The sequence below is a fragment of the Portunus trituberculatus genome, chromosome 44 (assembly GCF_017591435.1).
Source record: "Portunus trituberculatus isolate SZX2019 chromosome 44, ASM1759143v1, whole genome shotgun sequence".
Lineage (NCBI taxonomy): Eukaryota > Metazoa > Arthropoda > Malacostraca > Decapoda > Portunidae > Portunus > Portunus trituberculatus.
Genome location: NC_059298.1, coordinates 9,471,369 through 9,491,866, shown reverse-complemented (window position 1 = coordinate 9,491,866; position 20,498 = coordinate 9,471,369). Strand labels below are relative to the sequence as shown.

At 41.1% G+C, this 20,498-nt stretch overlaps 1 long non-coding RNA gene across 1 annotated transcript in view; it reads left to right on the top strand.

The window, feature by feature from the left end:
- The window catches only part of LOC123518774, a 197,002-nt gene that overhangs the window by 143,384 nt on the left and 33,120 nt on the right, over positions 1-20,498 (top strand). The window contains exon 3 of the long non-coding RNA XR_006678876.1: positions 18,755-18,811. This is a non-coding gene — a long non-coding RNA (uncharacterized LOC123518774). The remainder of the gene's footprint in view (positions 1-18,754; positions 18,812-20,498) is intronic.

Sequence of the window (20,498 nt, the reverse complement as noted above, 5' to 3'; positions counted from 1 at the left end):
TCCTCCTCCTCCTCCTCCTCCTCCTCCTCCTCCTCCTCCTCCTCCTCCTCCTCCTCCTCCTCCTCCTCCTCCTCCTCCTCCTCCTCCTCCTCCTCCTCCTCCTCCTCCTCCTCCTCCCAGCAGTCACACTCGTCCATTAGTAGCGTTCTTCCTCCCCTCTCATTGAAGCGTCCATCTCTCACTCACCATTTAAATTGTGTTACCTTCTGAGTATTCTTCACACATTCTCCTCCTCCTCCTCCTCCTCCTCCTCCTCCTCCTCCTCCTCCTCCTCTACTTTTTTTCTCATTTTCATCCACGCCAACTGTCAGTCCATAGTATATTTTTTTTCTTCTTTTATGTTGATCGCTGCTATAATATTTGGCTATTTATTCATAATGCTTTGAAGTGAGAGAATATAATATGTTGACTTTTTTTTTTTTGTTTCTTTTCATTATTAGCTCTTATTATTATTATTTTGATTATTATTATTTACTTTTTTTTTTAGCGCGTCTGACTTCAAGAATTAACTTATATTCTTGTGTTTTGTTTTATTATTATTTTTTTTCTATATTGTGTTGCATGTCTGATTCACGTTGCAGGTGATAAGGAATGTGAAGGGATGGTATTATGGCATTTAACACGTGAGGATACCGTTTATCTACTGTATTTTATTTTACTTTTCTTTTTCTTTTTACTGATCATTCCTTTGGCTTGAATCTGTATTATTACGTGTAGTTTGGTCAGTGGTGCGGAAGAGTCTGACCTTTATTTACCTGACGCTCGTTGATTATGTACTGAAGTGAAGTGACATGGCGTGACGTGTCTGGAGTGTGTGTTTTATATGTTTAAATGTCAATGGCAAAAATTTTCATGACTGTCTTTGCATAACCTCAGTGACATGCTGAAGTGATATTTGCTTATTTACAGATTATTTTGTGGTTACTTAGTGTGTTAGTTTGTCAGTCAGTCACTCGCTCATTTAATTAATACTTACTTAATTAATGACATGTATTTACTTACTTCTTTCCTTTTTTTTTTTTGCTTGCTTATTTAGTTACTTCATCTATTGAACTATTTATTGACTTTTCTACATATCCATTCATAAATTTCAGACGAAAATTAGAGAGGAAAAAGTTGATGGTTTCTTGCATTGACCGAGCACTCGAAACTTTAAAACTCAGCCTTCAGATCAATTACACAAACCTCATGAAACAAAATCTACATTCACTCTGGGTCTAAGATAGTGAATATAATTGTGTAGTTGTGAGCTAGTCTCGTGTCGTGTCAGTAATTGTGGCTATATTATGTGTCTCGTGATGTGCCGCCGTGACATGAAGCTATGATGCCCTTGTGGCCTTAGAGATATAGGGAGGGAGGGAGGCAAGGTTGAGTCAGGCTGTTTCATAAACTGCTGGGTTTCATATCTTGTATTATTCATGAAAAACTAGGACAGGATGTAGTCGGGTGGTTTGGCAAGATGCGCTGGTTACTTCTTTTATAATGGATCGCTTTGGTTATTCTTGTCTATTTCTTGAATTCGCGAGGAGGAACTAAACTTCACTCATGCTCGGTAAGAAAGAAAAAGGTCACGTATTCTTCTGGAGTTGCACACACACACACACACACACACACACACACACACACACACACACACACACACACACACACACACACACACACACACACACACACACATCGTCTTTCTTTCTCCCCTTCCCTGCCGCCGTTGCCCCGCCACGCTCAGCAGCAAGTTTAATTTCCATAATTTGTCGAGGGTTTTTGAAGATTTAGGGAGCGGCCGCGTCACGTGTGTGGGACGGATCATACCCTGCAGGGCCTGTGTTCCCTTGCATCTGCCCGCTTCACCCTGCCAACCCCTACGACATCCGACCCGGCTAATGCCCGTCAACCCTTTGGCACTTCCGTCCACTTCATACTATAGAATACTCCCTTTCCTTTATATGGAAAAAAAGGTGCTCCTCTCCCCCCTCCTTCCCTCCTTTGCTTTGTCCTTCCTCTCTCCCTCTGCTCTGATTCCTGACTGTGCTTGCTGCCATTCTCACCTTGCCTCCCCTTTCTCCCCGCCCCTCTTGGTTCCCTCTCTACACAATGAACTCTCACCCCATTTCACACGCATCACTCCCTAACTTTGTAACACCCTCGTCCATCACCCTTCGCCTTTATAACTTATACATCCAACCCCCTAATCTATTTATACCTATTTCCCCTTCACCTGATTCCCCACTAGTACTCCTCCTTTCGGCTGCCACGCCCTCCCTCTAACTCTCCCTTTCCTCCCTACAATTCTCAATTCTCACCCTTCTCCCTTCCTTTTACCACTTCTCTCACCCTCTCTCTCTGCTCCCTCTCTCTGTCTCCCCTTCCTCGCCCCAAGCGCCTCTGTAGCGGGCCCGTCAGCAGGCTTCTCTTCTCCATCGCCTCTTCCCTCATTCATATACTGACTCACCCCGGAGTTTCGATTCAGCCTTTACTCCCTTCACACACTGGGAGGGAAGCCACGTCCTGCCACTTAAGACGATCAACCGTGAAAGTTATGTCCGGAAATAATGTAAAGGGAGGTTTTATATACAGTTAAGTACCAACAGCAGCAGCATCAGAACCAGTAGCAGCAGCAGCAGCACCATCACCATTACTACCACCATCACCACGTGTTTAGTCTTTATATTTTTAAGAAACTAGTTAGATTATCATTGGATTTTGCAGGGATATACAATTATGATTGGTGAAATATGATACGTGGTGTGGAGTTTTCAATCAGATGCTGAAAAGAAGCTTGGGAATTGCATTATGGTGGCTGTGGGAAAGTGACAGCGGAGGATGAATGGGTGCGAAAATATGCGTAGTTTGATATATAAGACAAAGAGAAAAAAAAATGAAATGTAATGAACGGTCGTCTCCCTCCTCCTTCTCCTTTTCTCCCTCCCCTGTAGAGCGGAAAACAAATGGACAACTGGAATAACAGAACGCCAGCTGAGAGAGAGGAGAGGACGAGGAGGGCTAAGAAGAGGAGGCGACGCACGGAATTCTCGATAAAGAGACGATCCACAAATCCTCCGGAGCGGGATGGGGGCAGCATGACAACACCCAGCCAATCAGGATCGTCGCCAGAATGAGGAGAAGCCCTTGCCTTGGATTGGAGGAACACACACTTATACCACCTTGTCCCCGCGTCCTCTGCCACCTCTCAGAACACTCATGCCTCGTCTGAGCGCCACGGAATGCTTACCTCCATTAACACAACTGAAGGAACATCAAACACCGCCTCAACGCTCCTCGTCACACTCATTCCGCTCTTTCTTTCTTCGCTGCGACACTCCCTTTCCTCCTTGTTCTCCTCTCTATGGCACCCTAACGCGCCTCGCTCCCCCCGTCCTGCCTCTACACGGGCATGTGATTACTCCCTCTTCCATTACAGCTGTGTCCCTTCCTGCGCCGCCAGAGGGGAGCGAGGCAGCAGCTTATTTTTTCACGGTATAATAATAAGGTCGGAGCATGCCACAGTCTGCGTCTGCGGCGGTCCTTGTTTGTTATTACTCTCGTTCAGGGATCTTTAGAGCGTTGTGTCGTATCCTATGCTACGTCGTCCCCCATCCTTCCTTCCTGTCTTCCTCCCTTCCTTCTCCCTCTCTATCTCTCCCCAGGGGCGCGTCACTGATTGGTAGATTGCGATCAGATGTGAGATGTTCGCGGCGTTCTTTATTATTATATTGATTGAATTGTAAAGTTTCATTCCCTCCTGTTGTGTTCATTGGTGGTAAGAGCACGCACTGATTCCCTGTGTGTGTGTGTGTGTGTGTGTGTGTGTGTGTGTGTGTGTGTGTGTGTGTGTGTTTACTTGCTTGGTTGCTTGCTTACCACATGCTGTTTGTTCTGTTATTTATGTTGCTTGACCGAGATCACCTTGAAAATAACTTCTTTTATGACGCTTAACCACACATTATTGTCATTATTCAAGGCACGTCAGAGATTGTAACACACACACACACACACACACACACACAGAGCAAGCCGCGCCGCCGTCTCGCCATCGTGTCTGCTCCTTATGCCAAAAATAGAGAGAGATTGATTCCCTAATAACACATGGGAGGCGAGAGAGCGAGGAGGGGAGATAAGGACGATAACAGAACACGAGAGAGAGAGAGAGAGAGAGAGAGAGAGAGAGAGAGAGAGAGAGAGAGAGAGAGAGGTGATTAGTGGTGCTGAGCGGAGGAAGGGAGGAGAGGGGAAGAGAGTGCGTAAGAGCGATGCAAATAAGGGGAGTAGGAGAGGGGAAGGAAAAGGATGAATGAGAGGCATTTGAATAAAAGAAGTAAAACAGCAGATGAGAGGGGGAGGGAGGAAAACGGGGGATGTAATGGGTACTGACGAAAAATAGAGAGAGAGAGAGAGAGAGAGAGAGAGAGAGAGAGAGAGAGAGAGAGAGAGAGAGAGAGAGAGAGATGCGGGAAATTGTTTCTCGAACCACGTAATATTAGTCAACAAAACCCAAGACGAAAATATTAATTAAAATCCGTATTTTTAAACTCTTCTGGTCTTTGATTAGGACCATTGCCAAACGCCTCAGTGATGATCAGTTGGGTTCTCTGGTATTTTTTTCTTGTGTCATTGATATAGAATCCTTGTTAAAATATGACTCATATAACTGACTCCTGGGTCCTTATTTAGAAACGCTCTGCTTTCTAACCACGACTCTTCAAAGAACAAAGAACTTACTATCGGGGTTTTCAAGAGAGGTTTTTTTCAGCTAATAATGCAGAAATTTTGTCAATCTGCGCTTAGAACCGTAAAACACCTTAAATCCTTCAGTACCATGACGCTTTTCCATATTCATTTTGGTTACTATTTCTTGATTTTATGCAACTTCAGAAACTTATAAGAATAGTGAAGACTGTGGCCATTATTCTTTTGACCTGACTCTTTTTAATGTCAATAAAATGGTCTAATCGTACACAAATCCCAAGGTAAGAATGTGTCCCAGTGCTGAAGAGATTAAGAAAAAGCTCGTGTATATTTAAAGAAAGCCTTGAGAAATAGTGAAGGTGAAGCATTGAAGTTTTTGAGAACACGAGCCCTGATCACTAAGGGCCAAATACCGCATGGCTCCTTCAACACAGTGAGGGGCTCCGCAATGACATTCTCAAGAGTCTTCTCGGGGACACTTCATGAGGCGGCTCTTTAGATACACTTGTCGCATATAAAATTGCATGTCTGGATGGCTTAAGGAGGCGTGATATATTGTCTAGTTTTCGAAGTAGTTCTGGTATCGTTGTGATCACCATCAGATGCACCAGTGGCCAAGCTTGCATGGTGGGATGCTGCACAAGTGGTGATTCTGTACAGTTGTTGCCCCTCACGCTCTTCCGCTCAGCTCCACGATGTTGGGAGATCCTGTACGTGCACTGCAGTGGTTTGTGCATTTGTTGTTGTTGTTGTTGTTGTTGTTGTTGTTGTTGTTGTTGTTGTTGTTGTTGTTGTTGTTGTTGTTGTTATTGTTGTTGTGATATGTTTGTTGTCGTGTTTTTCCTGTTTGTGATATAAATAGTTTGAGGTCATCATTAAGATAAATAAACATTAATCAAAATGCGAGTTAAATTTAATATATAAGCACACTATTAATAAAAGAATGATGTCCAAGATTACTACTACTACTACTACTACTACTACTACTACTACTACTACTACTACTACTACTACTACTACTACTAAAATGATAATTATAATCATCCTCCTCCTCCTCCTCCTCATCATCATCATCATCATCATCCTCATCTTCATCATCGTCATCGCTGTCACGGTTACACACCTTACACAACGTAGAAACATTAACATTCTCGCTGATAGGAAATAATAATCGTATCCTACTCTGGCATAATCAATTCGCCTGAGGGACACGCGTAATGCCAACAGTCTTTCCGTTTGAACTCGAATGATGAGAGTCCGCTCGGTGCGTCTCTACTTTGTGCCGTGTGTCGAGTCAAAATATTAATGCTTGCAGTGAAAGGCGACGTCTGAATAGCAAATAAGCAAATATTAAATTCATAAACTAATATCGTATCATTTGAATCATATTATCACTCGATGCATCACACACACACACACACACACACACACACACACACACACACACACACACACACACACACACACACACACACACATAGTTGATTGGTTTTCTCTCTCTCTCTCTCTCTCTCTCTCTCTCTCTCTCTCTCTCTCTCTCTCTCTCTCTCTCTTAATTGTACGTTTCACTGTTCTTTTTTTTTCCTGAGGATAATGATGATGATGATGATGACGATGATAGTAATAATAATAATAATGATAGTAATAATAATAATAATCTCAACAGAAAGCACGCACACGAAAAAAAAAAAAAAAAACTAAACTATCACATTTGCAAAATATATAGTGTTAAAGACAGGAGGTTCCTAGTGATAACAGTGAGAGAGAGAGAGAGAGAGAGAGAGAGAGAGAGAGAGAGAGAGAGAGAATATAACCAACTTCAGACAGCTGTTTCAGACACAATATCTCGTCAGCACCCAACTTCCTGCTTGCCCCACTCTCGGTATCCCCACCACCACCACCACCACCACCCTACACGGAGATACCATGTTATACAGTCAAATCACACTCTTCCTCCGTCTGCATTATACACAGAGCCCGTTACCATACCAGCAAACGTACCCTTCCTTCATACGCCTCGGTTGCAAACGTATCCTCCTTTCACACACAATAGTAGCTGTATATCACACATCCTTAGAGCCTCTTTTGTATAGTAGTGTTTGGTTTTCTCTAATATTAAGAGTGTTCAGTGGAGTAATGACCTTCTAACTCAGCTCAAGATCTAAAGGTCATATGGTTTGGAGTTTATTTATGTTCGTTTGTATTATCAACAATTTTCCTTTCTTGTTTTCCGTGTTTTTTTTTTTTTTTTCCATATACTTTTCATGCACTGTTATCACCACGAGTACTACTGTTTACTTATCCTCTTGAGTACCATGACGCGTTTCCATATTCATTCTTGTTACTATTTGGTGATTTTATACAGCTTCAGAAACTTTTGTGGAGAATTAAAATAGTATAGACTGAGGCCATTAATTATTTCGATCTGCTTGGACCTTTCCTAATGTCGATAAAATTATTTAATCATACACGAATCTCAAGGAGAAAATGTGTATTGAAGAGATTAATTTCTTATTTATTTAGGAATGTATGGAGCCACAAATTTCGTAGACTCAGTATAAACTAGTAGAATATTATCTTGTCATACTGTAAGAAACTAACGTACGAAAATCTTTAATTATCTGCATAGAAAAAAACATAAATAACTGAAATAAAATGTGAATGAATTGACACATCAATTAACTAGCTATTAAATAAAATAAACATATCATACAACACCACTTCGCTAACAACACCCATAACACTCTGATGTAGCGAGGGATGCGAACCGGAACACAACTGTCTTGATGGGAGGCATTGGCTTATCTGGGGTCAGTGGAAGGTCAGGGTAAGGCAAGGCAAGGCAAGACAAGGTTGCTGGTGGTGGTTGTGTGTCAGGGAGAGAGAGGGAGAAGGAGGGTGGATCAGGTTTCTACTTCACGGGTATTGGAGTAAGAGAGAGAGAGAGAGAGAGAGAGAGAGAGAGAGAGAGAGAGAGAGAGAGAGAGATACAAATAATTTAATAATAAAAAAAAGAAAATATACCAAACTCAGATGGTTTATGAGTAGATCTAAGCAAGGAATAAGATAAAATAGTGAATAAGGATGTATTTAAGTAATTTTCAGCCCAGTCCAGCCATTGTATTCTCTCCTGGAGCAGGGGTTAAACACGGAACGTACTGCTCTGATAGGCCGCAGTAATTTTTCAGGCTCAAACAGGATGGGACGTGAGGGGTGCGCGAAGGTCAGACCGACGGCTTTATCAGGGTCAGTAGTCTCAGGTCAGGTCAGGTCATGGATGTTATCAGAGGGAGGAGGAAGGTTTCAGTTGCAGTATATTTTCTTCAATGGGTTTTCTTTGTGCTTATTGCGAAGGTTAAGAGTGTGGGTACCGGTTCTGCGGGGCGAAATGTGCGGAGATGATACAGATTTTTGTGTGAATGCGTGTAATAGTGCAGAGAGCAATTTTGGTGGAGTGCGGTGCAAAAGTGCAGTGTATGTGTGAGTGTAGTGAATGATTTTGCATGAATAGTGCGTTGGTGTAACATAGTGAATAATGTTGCAAAATACTGGTGTGTATAATAAGAATGTATGTAATTAAATGTCTCGCTTCAGGGTAATGTAAAACTGTTGTGCAGTGAATGATTGTTCTGGGAATGTAGCGAAAAAAAAAGTGTAGTAGTTTTACGTGAGTGAGGAGTAAAAGCAGTAGAGTTAATTATTTGCGTGAGTGGGATGAAAGGCGTAGTGAAAAGTTATTTATATATTTATTTTCTTTGTGTGCGCAGTTCACGGAGAAGGAATGAAAAAAGAGTAGACTGTAGGACGTCAGGAAATGATTGTGTCCTGCAGTAGAGTAACGGTGTTGTTAATAAGAATAATGAAATTTATGTCTAGTTCTGAGTACTCGCAGAGCACAACTATGATGCATGCCGTATTGCTACTCACTGCATTACGCAAATTATACAAATGAATATCCTCACTCAGTCTAATAGAAAATATTGAAATCAGGAATATAACACATAAATTATTGCCTATTTCATCACAGTAAGATTACATATGAAAGCCGAACAGAGACAAACTTTCACGTTCTTCCAATGCTGTCTGAAACTTTTTTTTTTCGACTACACGATAAACAAAGACGACAGAACTACAACAAACTCCATAAAGAAAAATAAGTGAAAATATCTAGTAATGTATGGTGTTATTAGGACCTGAATATAGCGCCGAGGGAGTAGTACAGTTCAATCACCGTATTGGAGACACTGATGGAAAAAAAGGTTAAAGACAAGTGAGGTCTGAAGGAGAGACTAAACAGACCGACCCACACCAAAACAAGCCCAATCCGCCCAGCCTTCCCTGCTTCCCCTCCTCCTCCCTGCCCTCCCTCCCTTCTCAGCTCACCACCACTTTTCCTGCCCTCCCATCCGCCGGGTTCCCGTCACCCCTGCCTCACACCGCGGGACATGGCGCCCTAATGCTTTCCACATGTCCCAAATGCATGCCTTCCTCTGTCCCACACTCCAAGCTCAGGTCAGGCCGGCTCAGATCTCACTGTTAAATATTGAACCAGAGGGTAAGGGAGCTAGCTGCGAGGAACAACATTTTACAAAGAAAAGCACGGAAATCAATTAAAAGTTTGAAGAGTGTGGATGGAATAGACGTTGAGATATAAAAGTGAATGAAAGGGTTTGGTTCCTAAGTATTACAATATATAGAAGGGAAAAGCAAATATAGTATAATACGTATGTAAATCGAATTGAGTGAGAGAGTTAGGGGGAAACAAAGAGACAGGGGTTGAGTGGGAGTAGAATGAAGGCCACCATTGTTGTGGGAAGGGAAGGGGAACACCAGAGGGCGAGGCAGGAGGTGAGAAAGGAATTAAGGAAGAGAACGAGGGAGGGAGGTAGGGAGGGAGAAAAGTGGGGGAAGAGAAAGGAAAGGAGAGAAGATGGAAGGGGGATAGAGGAGAAGAGGGAGGGCAGAAAGAGGGCAGAAGGGTGAGAAAGGAAGAGGAGGGAGAGAGAGAGGGTGACAGAAGAGACTAGTGTGGGGAAGAGAGGAAACAGAGGGAGGGAGAGGGGAGAGGGACAAAAGGTGAAAAAAATAAGGATGAGAAGGGAGGCAAATGAAGAGTAATGTTGTTATTGAAGAAGAATGGCACTTTTTAAATTTATGATCTCTAGTTAGTTAGAGAGAGAGAGAGAGAGAGAGAGAGAGAGAGAGAGAGAGAGAGAGAGAGAGAGAGAGAGAGAGAGAGAGAGAGAGAGAGAGAGAGAGAGAGAGAGTATTTGTCGAAATTCCAGTACGAAATCAAAATAAACTAAAGATTTAGAAAAAAAAAAAAAAAAAAAAATATATATATATATATATATATATATATATATATATATATATATATATATATATATATATATATATAAACAAAAAAGTGACAACTTGTAATTAAAGAGAAAAAAGTAAATAACATCATTGACAAGTATGAAAAAAAAAACAAATGTTATAATATTTCATTGAACTGGAAATAAAAGGCACATTATATCAAGCTATAAAGGAGACAAATGGAAGAAAAAAATAAAAGAGGGAGAAGTAGTAAGAAAAATATAATCAAAAAGCTAAAACACTAAAAACGAAAAAAAATATCCATCAACCCTACCACCACCACCACCACCACCACCACCACCACCACCACCACCGTCACTACTACCAAGACAAATGAGGAAACAGAACTCTTTTCACCACAACGCGAGACCCAAGAATAGGCCAAGATTCCACATTTAGGCCGCCACTATTTCCTCTCCCCTGAAAACTTCCCAGAATCTGAACGAGGTGGAAGAGGAAGAGGAGGAGGAGGAGGAGGGGTAGTGGGAGAAAGAAAATAATGAGAGCGAGAGAAAGAAGAGGCATCCACAGACAGACTTGAAGGGGAAGGAGGGAAAGTAAATGTGAGATGCAGGACGAAAGGAAGGGAGAGGAGGAAGGGAGTTGGTGAAAGAATGAGGGACGGGGAAAAGGTGCAGTAGGAAAAATAATGAAAGCAAAGGAAAGAAGAGGAAGAAACCGCAAAAATATTTAGACAAGTCTGAAGGGGAGGGAAGGGAAAGTAAATGTGAGACATAGAAAAAGAGAGGGAAAAAAAGAGAAGAGGAAACGAAGGGAACAAAAAAGAAAACAAGCGGTGATATGTTATGAGAAGAAGAAAACTAATATAAATGAAATAGAGGGGAAATACAAAACTCGTAATGATACACAGAACTAATGAAGAGAGATACGAGAATGAGTTACTGCGTGACCTAAAACGAAAAAGAAAAACGAGGAAAAGGAAACAAGTTGAGCGATAAAATTGAAAATAGAATAAAACCAAAAACAAGAAATCGATGGACCAATGAAGGTAAAGTACAAATAAAGAGAAAAAGGATATGAAAGAAACCAAAAATAAAAGAAAATTCAACGTATAATAAGAAATAGAATGAGTCTGAACGATGACAAACAAATGGAAAACGGAAGGTTAGACGAAGTGGAGAAAGAAGGAAAGGAGAAGAGGGTTACTGAAGGGAAGTAGAAGGAGGCTTAACGAGCACAATTTGCTCTCGTCTGCCTCAGTTGGATGTTAAAACCCCTTAAGACCTATAGAGGCTGAGGGGAACAATGAGGGAAATCAAGTATATAAACTGATCAATTAGAATTTTCCCTGAGCCCGCCACATCTGTCTTTCTAGTTTTGAAAAATAGTAAAGGAAGAAGATGAAGGAGGAGGAGGAGGAGGAGGAGGAGGAGGAGGAGGAAGAGGAAGAAGAGGAGGGTAACTATTGAAAGGAAGAAGACGAGGAATGAGTAGTAAGATAATCAAACTTTACATTTTTTTTTTTGCTTCTTTGACTTTCAGCTCGCATAATTGACGAGAGAGAGAGAGAGAGAGAGAGAGAGAGAGAGAGAGAGAGAGAGAGAGAGAGAACACAATCCAGTGACTAAATTGAAGCAAGAGGGAAGAGTAAGATTACAAGGGAGAGTGCAAAGGAAAAGAGTGAGAGCATAGCAGTATTAGGTGGAGTCATGGAAGGGAGAGAAGTGGGTTATGGGGTATGAAAGAGAAAGAGAGGAGCAGTCGAAATCAATGGATGTGAAGAAGGGAGAGAGAGAGAGAGAGAGAGAGAGAGAGAGAGAGAGAGAGAGAGAATAAAACTTCAAGGGCTTGGAATTGAAGCGAGGAAGGGAAGGAATGTTGGGTGGAGAAGGTGGATGGAAGGGATTAAACAGAAGGGACTGAAGAGCACTCGAGGGGACGCGGAGGAAGGAAATGAAACAAAAGTCTTGAGATTATGTGAAGCCTACGAGACTAATTTTCTGGTATGAAAATGGTAAAAAAAGAACTGAAAATAAAGAGAAAATGAGAAGATGGAACCCACAGAAACGATTCAATAAAGATTACTTGCCAATATGAAACGAATCATTTATCATAATGCGAAATCTTTATTGCTTGTTAATTATTTGAAATTTTATCTATTATTGTCATCATCAGCGTTATTGTTATTATTGTTATTATTATTATTATTATTATTATTATTATTATTATTATTATTATTATTATTATTATTATTATTATTATTATTATTATTATTATTATTATTATTATTATTATTATTATTATTATTGTTGTTGTTGTTGTTGTTGTTGTTGTTATTATTATTATTATTATTATTATTATTATTATTATTATTATTATTATTATTATTATTATTATTATTATCATTATTATATTATTACTGTTATTATTATGCTTTTTTGTTTTATCCTTCAAGAGTTTTCTCCGATCACGAAATTCACAGCGAAGCGAACCGAAGGCTGCCTGAATAACCGCATGACTGAAAGCAAGGCACTGTAATGGACATCGACTATAGCACACCAGCTTCCGTGTCCGATATAAAGAGAACAAAACTGTGGTTGCCAGGAAGTCAAAACACCTGATTTTAGCCGTAAGAAAATGAAAAGTGGCTTGATGCGAATGTGGAGGACTAGAATGTCACAGAAGGCAAACACTCTATATAAATTCACGAGGCATCAACAACAGCCTCGTAGTCCAAGGTAAGGAAATAAAAGCTGACACTGGGAAGCATAAGGACTACAATTTCACACTCGAGGAAACTGAGAAGTAATCCGGTAAGACGGACGTGGAGAAGCAAAGCAAGGAATCGTTATTAGATATAGAGAATACTGGCAGCGGCTTCCGTATCCAATGTGAAGAGAACTGAACAGTGACTGGGAACTATAAAACAATATAATTCAGCACACGAAGACGTAATTTATAATTTAGAAGTAACTTGATAACAGGGAGGGGAAGAATCATAAGCTGGAAACGATAAAAAAAAAGTAGGTAATTTATAGCGACAATACAACCAGCAATCTTTGTGTCCAACGTAAAAAAATAAAACTTATCCAAGCACAAAACAATTCCCACACTCGTGGAAGATATTCAGAAATGAGTTAGGAACACAATGTGAGACCAGAGGCACAGAGTAACAACAAGGAAGTAAAAGATGTGGGTGATATCGCATAAGTAGCTATATTCAACATACAAAGGTAAACAGAAGAGCATAATATAGGCATTTCTATAAGCGAGGAGGAAACTAGGGATGTCTTGGTTACACGGTGTGGGGAAACAGAAGCAAGGAATAACATACGCAAAATGATTGTTATGGATATCAACATACCAGTAACTGTGTCTGATCAGAAACCAGGAAACATGAGACAAACATTTCTGCACACGAGGAGAGGACTCAGAAGTGACTTTGCAACAAGATGTGAGGCTAAAGCAAGGAATAGCAGAAGGATGACAACTGTATTGAACGTTAAAATAACACACCAGTAATATAAAATTATGGGGTGCACAATTTTACAAAGAATGAAAAGACTGAGAATAGAAGTTGCTTGGTAATACGAATGTGGATGAGTAGAATACCAATGAACACCAACCTCCGTAACTGGTTTGAATAAGATACATTATTAACTATTAAGATTACAAACGAGACCGCTTACATGCACGAGGAAGAAATTCAAAAGTGACTGCAACACGGCGTGGAGATTCAGCAGCAAATGATAATTGAAGGATGCAATATACAGGTGTATGTCGGTAATGTTAGCGTCGGTAATAGTGTGTAACACAAATAAACAATTAACTAAGAAACATAGAGTAAATATTATTCTACACACGAGCAAGAAATATGAAAATTGACTTGGCAATTCGGATGTAGAGAAGTAAAATATCAGCGAATACTATTGTGTTAACCTCCATATTCAGAGTAAAGAGAATAAAGCGTTGATCAGTACACGCACGGACCATGACAGCTTTCACCCACACGAAGGAAACTCATCGGTGATTTTGTGTGTGAGACCAAAACCAAGGAATAACAGGAGTGTGATAGAAGTTGCCAATACCAGCATCAGTAACTGTCACTATCGCCAACACTGCACGCTGGAAGCATACAATAAACATTTCTACACTCGAGAAAGATATCTAGAAATGACTTGCCAACACAAATGTGCAGCCACAGAATATTATATAAGAACAAATATTAGATGTAAGGAATATTGCAAGCAGTCTCTTTGTCCAACGAAAAAGCACAATCACCAGTGAACAGAAAAGGAACAATTCACACCAAGACAAACGAAAAAAAAAAATGCTGACTTGGTAACACAGGCATAAAAGACGAACAAATACTGGATGCATAGAACATCACCAACAACCTTCTTATCCAACATAACAACACAGCAACCACTAGTGAAGAGAAAACAAGCAAGTTTCACACAGAAGGAAGAAATTTAGAAGTGAATTGGTAACACGGATGTGGAGGAAGAGGAGGAGGAGGAGGAGGAGGAGGCCTGAATATCACACAGAAAGCAGACCACAGAATGACGCAACAACACATGCTCAACACACGCAACTGTACGTCTGACACATGATAAGCGAGGCGGAACATGATACACGCTGCCTTGGAGAACACACGACAAGGAAGCAGCAGAAGCAGGTCTTGCGGAGGGGACGCTCATAATGGTGAACTGTAGTTTAGAAACGCAGACGCATGAGGGATTGTTGTGGTCGGGAAGCCTCATGACAAAATGACAGGAAGAACTGAATTGGAGGAAAGGAAGGAGAGAGGTTCAGATAAACAAGGGAAGCGGTCTAAGAGGATGAGTGAAGCAGGACGGGGCTCATAATGTCCTGAGACGCTCGAGGTTTCAACACGGCACACCATCTCATTAGTCGATAGGAAGACACGAAGGTAGGATTGACCTCGCTCTTAATACCTCTTTTCCTCCTCCTCCTCCTCCGCCTCCTCCTCCTTCTTTTCCTCCTCCTCCTCCTCCTCCTCCGCCTCCTCTTCCTTCTTTTCCTCCTCCTCCTCCTCCTCCGCCTCCTCTTCCTTCTTTTCCTCCTCCTCCTCCTCCTCCTCTCCTTATCCCCTCCATCATCGTCCTCACTCGATCTGTCTGTCCTCTCGCCTTTCTAATGTGTTCACTCCCTTTTTTCTTCTTTCTCTCTAGATCGTTTCTCGCTTGTGTATCTAGTTATCGTCTCTCTCTCTCTCTCTCTCTCTCTCTCTCTGGATGGCCATTGAGACTGATAGAGGAAAGCAAGAGTTAATGGTTGTGTGGGAGCGTGGTGAGTGGTGATGTGTGGGGGCTCTCACGCATCACGTCTCACCACAGACAAAAGCTTAGAGAAAACATTGCATCGCATCACATCAAATCACATCACATCACATCATATCATACTGACCTGGTGATTAGCGTAGCATAGATCTCAGTTATTCCCTCAAGTTGATTAATCTATGGTGCAATGTTTTTTTCTTCTCAGCTAACTATGAAATTGGGTTTATATTAAGGTCTTCCCATTTCCAAACAAAAATAAAATTAGTAGAAAATACTTTTAATGTATGCTTTTCTTATGTGTGTGTGTGTGTGTGTGTGTGTGTGTGTGTGTGTGTGTTTATGTTAAAATATTCCATGCAGTGTTAAAGTGAGTCTGTTTTAGAAATAAATATATGTAAAGCAAAAAATAAAATAAAATAAAAATAAAAATCACGAGTCACTCACTGGCATCACCATTACCATCATCATCATCACCATCATCGTCAAATCAATAAAACCACGGTCAAAGTATCAGTGACACTAATTCGCCTGAAATAGTATAGGGGTGTTCAAAATTACTTACAGTATTTTGTATCATATTCCAGTCACGGCTTTTATTTTATTTGTTTATCTTTTTTTTTTGTTTTATGGTGATTGGCATGGAAGAAACAAATGCTTTTTATGCCACTTTTGTATAAATAACACACACACACACACACACACACACACACACACACACACACACACACACACACACACACACACACACACACACACACACACACACACACACACAGAGAGAGAGAGAGAGAGAGAGAGAGAGAGAGAGAGAGAGAGTTTAACATGTGACCATTGAGTCCTTTGTAGTGTGTAACTCTTTTATTTCATGTGTTGACATGTTTGCATAATGTCGAAACACGTGTATAATCAACTTAATGAACAGGTAAATTCCGGGTGAAAGGGAAGGCATTATTTCACTGCTTTATATGGGAATTATTGTTATTTGATTCTGTCCATTTGTTCGTCCGTTCGTACGTGTTTTTTTAATATTTGACCATAATGAGTGTCGAGAGAGAGAGAGAGAGAGAGAGAGAGAGAGAGAGAGAGGATGGTTTGGTATGTACAAGTGAGAGACAGAAGCGCATTTAAAAACTGCATCCCTGTAGATATAATATAGGGACATACAGCGAGCGTTTCCATTTGAAGATACGCAACAATAATTATTACAGATTGAAACGCTCTTCAATCACGCTCTCCTGCTTCTAATGATGACGTGAACTCAGCGGGAAATGTGTCCAACTTTTATTTATCTATTAATTTTTTTTATTCAGACATGTATTCGCAATCCGGTGAAACATTAGTGACATTAGTGGAGCCAAAGTGAAAATTGACCCGTAAATGTTTGTAGGAAATTAATGTCACTAATAGAACATACATGAATTACGACAAGAGAAAAATATTGGTTGTTTTATATTTCTGTCCCTCTGTTTTTTTCTGTCTGTTTATCCGTCTTCGTCTTTGCATCTTTGTATCCCAACGTTTGATATCAGTGGCTGTGTGTTCGTCTGTACTGGTCTTTGTCCGCCTCCCAGCATTGTATCCGCATGCTGTGCTCTATCGCCACGACGTATCTCGAGGACCTTAAAGATGATTAGCCGAGTGCTCAAGTGTGCTTTTGCTAATAATGTAGAAATCCTGTCTATTTATGACTGAAAATTTGTTGTTTTGCTGTTTGAATTTCATTATAAAAACATTTAAGACACCAAATAATAGTATTAAAACCATAAATGATTCACCTCATAGCGAGAAAGCAAGAAGAGGAAGAGGAGGAGAAGGAGAAGGAGGAGGAGGAGGAAGAAGAGTGGGAGAGACATATAGCAAGAGCAACCAATAACTAATATGTTGATCTTTACAACGCTGCTTGTGGTACAGAAGAAGGGAGAAGAAGGAGGAGAAGTAGAAGGAGGAAAAGGAAGTGAAAGAGAAAAGAGGAAGAAGAAGAAAACGAATAAACCTTCCTGCCACGGTGAGAACCTGTACGTGCATCAGCAGTATCATCAATAGGAGCAAGAGTAGCAGCAGCAAACTCAGCAGAAGCACCATCAGCGTTAATAGCGTCAGCAGGAACGAAGGAATCTTGTTACATTACAAGTTCCTTAGCCACCACCACCACCACCACCACCACCACCACCACCACCACCACCACCACCACCCTTCCAGATACAAATGGAGAGCGGCACGCAATCCCCCGAGTAGAGAGCATCGTTGACAACCGTGTAATTCTTCTCTAATTAGCGCCCTGCTTAATGAAGTTCTCAGTGGGTCTTTACTGGGATGTTCTTGTCCGTCCTTCACTGTCTTCTTCTTCTTCTTCCTCATCTTCCTCCTGCTCCGATCTTTACTTTCTTCTTTTCTCATTTTCAGACTTCCCTCATTTCACGTATCTGTTTCTTATCGGAGTTTTTGGCTAGATAACTATGTGTTGCTTCTCTCTCTCTCTCTCTCTCTCTCTCTCTCTCTCTCTCTCTCTCTCTCTCTCTCTCTCTCTCTCTCTCTCTCTCTCTCTCTCTCCATATTATTAAAGTGTATAAAAGTATTAATGACTGCTAAAATTCATAAATACGATATTATGTAAGGTAGCAAGGCAATTATTTATTTATTATTTTTTTCATTAGTTGTAGACACATCATCTTACCTTCTCCACTCCGCTCCTTTCCCATCACTAAGAATCATTCCTATTTTCATTTCTAAATTTATAAACATTTCTGGCGCTTCCAAAGTAGCAAGAGGGATTTATTTTTGTTGGCGTGTTTTTTTCTTCATAGTTATAGATTAGTAAAGAGATTATTGTAATATTCATTATTTTTTTCTAATCTTATCAGTGCAGGTAGTCAGTAAGGACTTGCCGTGGCGTTTGGTGCTTTGGTGTCTGTTTGTGTCTGAGTAACCTTTATTTACTTCTTGTTGTAATTGTATTTGAAACTTGCTTGGAGCACCTCGGATGCTGAGCAAGATGACTGTATAATGAGTGTCTGAAGACCGTGGGAGTGAGCCTGAGGGCGGATGAAGGCCGTTTTCAGGTGTTAGTGTAATAGTGGCGGTGTTGACTTGGCCAGAAGCCACAGCTTTCCTCCTGTTTGTGTCTTGTGCCTTGCTGGTTGTGTGTCATTCCTGCAGCGTTATTTTCTGATTATTGTTTATCAGCTTCGGAATGTTCCAGTGGTTGTTATCGATTGTAAAGGTAATGGTTCCGCCACTCCTTTATCTATTAACTAATGGAATTTCCCATACTAATGCTGCATAGTTTCTGAAAAATAAAGGATATTTTAAAGTCTTCAATTGACGCCTTAATCTTTATGTTAATGTTTTCAGTAGGAATATCAACATTGCATTATTGGTGTAGATTAAATCATGTTGATAGGCGTTATTTCAGTATACTGTGTAATGCATTTGTTTTGGTAAGACAGACCGAGGCGTCAACGATGCAGACGCCGGGGACTTGACAAGGACAACAAGATAACGAGGTAAGTGGGTCGTTTTTTTTCCCACGTCATTTGGTAGCGATGAGCCTCTGAAGACCGCAACGTGTTCTGATACCCCAACACTCTCCTTGTGACCGTGGTGTGGACCAACCCCTGTCGCTTCTTCCTTCCCTTCTTCCTCTTTCTCCTCCCTCCTACCGTCTTTCCCCTTCTCCTCCTCCTCCTCCTCCTCCTCCTCCTCCTCCTCCTCCTCCTCCTCCTCCTCCTCTGAGCCACATACACATGTCCCCATAAGCGAGGCGCGGCGCTGAGGGCTGCAGGCAGCCACTCGTGCAGTGCAGTTGGTAGTTTGGCGTGGCGCTGTGTCGTGCGTCACACTCAGGCTCATTGGCCGCTGCCTCCCGCTTGGTAATTGGCCACTCGAGTCCCGCGCTGCAGCAGGAGGGAGCTTCCTGCTTCTCTGAGGAAGGAAGCTGGATAAAGCAGATTTTTATAGTAAATTTCAGAGGTGGTCGTGATTTTTGCTTGGTGCATGGCAGGTGTGTGGCGGTTCATTACCGCGGCATGACACGTGCCTAGTGTTCATGATAATTACCATGATGATGATGATGATGATTACCTTGATTACCATGATGATGATGTTGATGGTTTTGATGACAACACTAATAATAATAATGAAAATGACTAATAATTTCATTAACAGTAACAGTAAATAGAAATAATAGTTATAGTAATAACGATAACAATAATAATAATAATAATAATAATAATAATAATAATGATAATAATAATATAAATAATAATAAACATAATGATAATAAGAATGATGATAATGGTGATAATAATAATAACAACAATAATAACAACAAAAACAACAACAACGACAACAGCAACAACAACAACAACAACAACAACAACAATAATATATGATAATAGTAATACGTAGGGTTAAGTGTGTAGATGCGAGGCAGTTTCTTAAGAATAATCATCGCTTGGTGAGCCGCCTTGTGATACCTCAGGGTATGCAGATCGCGGGAATGTGAGTGTGACCTTTTCTGGGACGGAGAGCGTGGCGGTGCAGGGGGTCAGGGTGCAGATGGTGGCTGCAGGACTGGGGGAAAGTTTTTGGATGCTTCTGCCTCGGGTCCCTTCCGGGAAGTTCTGGCTGAGACGTTAACATCAGCAATATACACTTGCGGGGTCCTGGAAGTGAAACGACCCGCTGAGGCTTTTTGTAGACTTTCCTGGAATTGCAGCGTCTGGCGCGGGTTTCGACTCTGTGTTCAGGAAATGTTGAGATCAGCGTCGGTCAGTGGAGGCGTCCGGCGAGCTGTGCGCAGCCTTCAAAAAGCCGTGTTTCGGATATATCGCTTGGCGGAATTCGGAACCGTGGGTTCAGGGAACGAGAAAATACTTTTTCATGAAGGGAGGAAAAATAAAGCTAAAATCCATGCACAAAAAGCGTGTGGTGACGCATGGCGACAGTTATGTGTGGTAACCTCGTTTCACGTTCTGCCGGAATATTCGTATTTGCATTTTATAAGAGGGAAAATATGCACGTTTTCGCATGTATTTTCTGCTGGGTTACTATTACACTTATACTCTACTTTTTATGCGGGCAAGGGAGATGCGGGGTGCTTTTCCTTTTTCTTTATTTCAATTCATAGTATGTAATAAAGACACACACACACACACACACACACACACACACACACACACACACACACAC